Genomic DNA, 5227 nt, shown 5'->3' with positions numbered 1-5227 from the left:
AACAAACAGAGGTGTACCAGAGGGGAGGGGTGAGGGATAGGTGAAATAGGTGAATTGGATTAAGAGTACACTTCTGATTGTGAGCACTAAGTATGATATGGAACTGCTGAATCACTATATTGTGCACCAGAATCAAATCTTAAACTGTATATTAACTACACTGCAATAAAACAACAACAACAACAACAACAAAACAAGTGACCTAGGTGTTTCAGGAAGAGAAAGGTTAAACATTCAAAAGCAGAGATAAAAATATGATAAGGTTTAGAAGTATACCTGGTAAGTAAGAACTTAGGAAGGATTTCCAGCATGCCAATAATAAAAGGCCCATTCCCCAAGCTGCCTACAATAACCTCTTGAAAGATTCAGAATCAAAGTCTCTGGGATCTGCAAACCATGTTTGATCCCTATAAACTAGCTTATGTCATATTTTGATTGGTTTCCAATGATTTCAGAATAATCAGCTCATTATTATGTAACAGCTTACTTCAACCCAAATATATAACATAACTTGGAAAAACTAGCAACCACCTCTCTGATTGTCACATGATGACACTATTTTGTCTTTCTATGGATATTTTCCCCACTGTCTATGAATGTCTGAAGGGCAGTGTCTTATTTTCCAATTACTTACAGAACCTAGTAATGTTTAGGATATAGCGCATACAAACTAAATGTTTAATTCATAAACTGATGAATAAACTGATGTGTGAGTAATAAGATTTGCAATGACAGTCAAGAAAATAGAATAAGCAAACGTTGTAGTTAGATTTATTAAATAAAGTGAAGACATAAAGTATCCATGGTAGAAAGCAAATGTTTGTAGGATACTGTTTATGTTAGTGGAGATCTTTCACACATGTCTTAAGGAGTTAGTGGAGGTTTTTTATGAAAAAGGGATAAGTCTGCTTAAGGATGATAAAGGAGACCCAGGGATAGCTCTGTGGCAGACATGCTTCATTCAAGTAATTTAAAGCACAGAACTAAAACAATGTATCTAGGATGAACATTTTCATGTAAGAAGAAAATATAACTTGGCTTCCTGTCAGCACTTATCATCTCTTTGCCTTGTCCATTATTCTTGCAAAATAGGAAACTGAAATGGTAGGCTATCTCCTCTAAGACTAAGAAAGAAAAATCTGACTCCATGTCTACAAAAGCAGTTCTTGTAGGACAGGATTATACTAGTGGGGTCATTGTGTGGGAGTGGGGTAGAGAACATTTATAGCAGAACAGCAATACGTATCTAAATGGAATGCTGTGGGAATTTATCTGAGATTTCTCCAACCAGAACTGGAGCCTTGGAGCTCAGCTATGAATCCACCTGCCAGGGAGTAGTATCAGTACTAGCTAAATAAATGACAAAGTTGTCCTAAACACTCCTGACATGGAGAGTTTAAGACATGTTCAGACTTTAACCCAAAGTAGCTGATGTTGAATAAGCAAACTATTTGATTGTTATCACAAATATCAGCACACATTACTATACCACCTGTCCAGAGCAGACAGAAATGTCTCAAACTGTTACTGACCTTTTGTTATTACTATTTGTATATTGGACATGAAATGATATAAACATCTAACTAACAAAATGAATGTTGTTTTTATATTTTTTAGTCTCCTTACTATTAATACATGGACCATATATCCACATATTTTCTCAGATGGATTTCTCCAGTTAATTCAGTGCAAGAAATTCTGAGTTACATTAATCTTCCAACAGAGCTATTTTAGACTACTTGGAATTATTATTAGATCCATATCTTGATAATGTAAAAGCATACAAATTCATCAAATATTTATGATTGTAAAAGCTTCATACTGTGTATGTGGGATTAGACATTGAGAAAGTCAAATACCAAGGGTTTGTAGTGTTAACATTTCCATTTAAGAGGAAACATGATACTACACTTTAAATAACTTAGAAATTTGCAGTGTTTCTCTTCAGGATGAGATAGCATTATCTTGCATCAAAAGAGTCTTCTTTTAAAGTGGATAATTTATGAAGAAGAAAATATTTAAAGTTTCACATATTTTACTTTACAGAATTTTGGTTAAGAGAGATTGAATTTAGGTTGTGGGGAAAATAGACAGATAAATCTGATCACAAAAATTCCAGGTGAGTGCATAAACAAACTAAAATAAAATAAAACAAGATACAAAAGAAAGAAAAAACTAAAACTCACACTTAACAATAAATAGTATAAGTAAATAAAAAGAGAATAACAAAAATTACAACTGATATCATATGGGTTAATTTCTCTAATGTACAATGAACTCTACAAAAGAAAGAACCCAATCGAAAAATAGGCAGAGATCAGAACAAATAATTTTCCAGGAAAGGTACTCAATATTTGCAAACATTTAAAAAAATATGCAATCTCTTTTAAAATTATAATGCAAATGAGAAATGAAATAAAATGTCTCATCTATCAGAATCACAAAAATGTAAATGAATATTTGATAGTGTAGAATGTTTGGCTTAAGGAAAACAGACACTTTCATTTCCGGCAAAATGTTAAAATCCTTATGAAGGATATCTTTCAAAATTACAAATGAATTTACTCTTTGACCCAATGATTACACTCCAGGGAATCTATCCTAAATGTATATCTACAAAAATACGAAATAACATTTGTACGAGGTTGTCATGGCAATACTGTTTATAATCACAAAATTTTGTAAAGAAATTATCTTTTTGTAACAAACTACTTAAAGTATAGTATTTCTTTATAGTCTGCCAAATAGAACATTATCTGCAAATATAGACACTATTAATGGATTGGTTCTTCTGTTTAAGTCTGTAAATATTGTGAAACCAGCAAGTGTTATGTCATTTTATAAGTATTCTCATTATCCTGAAATCAAATTACATATATGATCATTACTTCTAGTCCGACAGTTATATGAATTTGTACATTCACTGTTGTATGTTAGCCTGGTAAGAGTGATTTGTTTTATACTTAATTCTATATTTACACATAAATAGAAGATATGCATATGTGAATATATGCAACTGAAGTTCTCTATACACTTATATAGAAAGTCCTGAAGGAGCTTTAACAATACTCAAGTCAATATAGTAAGCTGCTATTTGCATTAAACAGTATAATGGAAGTTAACATATTCATGTTTGTGTAATATGCATAAACAAAACTAAAAATATACATTCAATACTAATAAAGGTCATTTCTTTTTATGGCCCAAGGTATAAAAGATGGGCAGTGATAAGAACGGAAACAAGTATTTTAAAAACATATCTTCTTATATAGTTTTCCATATGGGACACATGCAACTATTACCTATTTAAAAATAAATTAACTTCAAAAGCTACAGTATAATGTACATTTTAAAGGAAAACAGAAAGCAGCTACTTCCTATAAGTTGAGTTAATTTCACACATCAGTTCTTGAAATCAAGATTTTCTATTATGGTAGTTTCTGTTACAGATTAATTTGTCTGCCAAATAGAGCATTACCTGAAAATATAGAAATTATTAATGTTTGGTTATTCTGTTTAAATCTGTAAATATTGTTAAGCCAACAAGTGTTATGTCATTTTATAAATATTCCTATTATCCTGAATCAAATCACATATATGATCATTACTTCTAGTTCTATAATTATATAAATGTGTAAATTCACTGTTGTATGTTGGGCTGATAAGAGTGATTTGTTTTTCTACTTAATCCTATAAAGTACTTTTAAATGGTCTGCAGCAGAACTATAGTAATTTTATAATCACAATATAAATAATCGTTATCAAGATTTTATTTCATTGCCAACAAACCTGAGTCAAATAAATGCACATAGAAAGTGCATTTAAAATGAGTGAAAATGTTATTTGGACTGGGATGTCTTGAAGATCATGTGAACTTCAGCTCTCATCTAGTGCAGGAGGTGGCACACTTTCCTAACAACCTTGAGAAGCTGACCCATCTCTACTAGCACAGTTAAAACAATGGATTGTTTCTAAAATCAGGGAGATTTCCCAGAAACAAGTAATAATCTGGGCCCACCAGTCAAGAATGAATTCTGAGTCCACTATTGTACTCTTTGCTAATGATATAGACTGCCCATTTCCTTAACAAGCTGGGTTTGTTCATTGGAAAATGTAACAAATAATTTCAAGGTTATGTCACTCTTGGCAAGCACAGTAACGCTAGTGGAAAAAGGAAGTTTTCAGAGCAAGGCAAAGACTGAAGTCTTGTTTGGAATCACTAGCTGACAAAGCCTGCAGTAGAACCATATTGTTTAAATTCACAGAACTCTCTGATACTCACAGAAATGGAATGCCAATTGGTTTTTTAAATAATATAAGTTAAAAAAGATTAATTTGTTCAAATTAAGCTTCTACCAGTAAGGAAATAGCTTTGTCACATACATGTTAGTTAAGGTGTCTTTCCTTTAAATGTTTGCTCGGTAAAGACTACATTGTCTTTGCTTCTAATCACAGCCAACTTTTAATTATTCAAGAGAGGGTTATTTGCATGAACTAGACTTCTGTATTTCTTCCTTTTGTTCACTTTTGTAATTTTATTGTGTATTAGTCTTTCCTCCATTACATAATCAAAGAAAAGAAATTGAGCTAAAGTAATTAGTTTGTTACAGGTCACTTGTATGTTAAGTGTGCTATTCCCTGACAATGGATAATTGCTAGTGCTTCTAGGTCAAATTTTATGATTAAACTTATTTAAAAGTTTTTTGTTGTATGTGGATAAGAGAAAGAAGAACAGTCATGGATCACCTTGAACAGTTCCATTCTGCCCTCACTTTTGTCTGAATTCACTGGGTGACACTGAATGAGTCATGTGTCTCACTGTCCCCTTATGTTTTGGGAGGATAGTTATCCCACTGACTCTTTAAAATCACTGTGAAAAAAGAATTGGGGAAGAGAATTTAAAATCCCAATGAAATACAGAAACTCCCTAAAGGAAGTATAAATATGAATTTAAGGGCACATGCAAACAGATTTGTTTCTTCCAGGAAATCTTAAACTTTGGTCCTTGTCCACAGCTACCAGCCAATTAACTGTGCATGTAAATATTGACTTGCCTAGAGCCTAAAACATTCCATTTTGCTAAGATTCTATTTGGGAGTATTATTCTGACAGATAAAAATCATATTATAATCAACTCTTTGCCCAAAATATGATTCAATGTGCTTTAGAATACAACCAGAGCTAGGGACTTATAATTTTTGGAGCATTGTTTCCATTGCTAGCATAT

The sequence above is a fragment of the Suricata suricatta genome, chromosome 10, assembly GCF_006229205.1.
Source record: "Suricata suricatta isolate VVHF042 chromosome 10, meerkat_22Aug2017_6uvM2_HiC, whole genome shotgun sequence".
Taxonomy (NCBI): domain Eukaryota; kingdom Metazoa; phylum Chordata; class Mammalia; order Carnivora; family Herpestidae; genus Suricata; species Suricata suricatta.
This window is presented reverse-complemented; position numbering follows the sequence as displayed.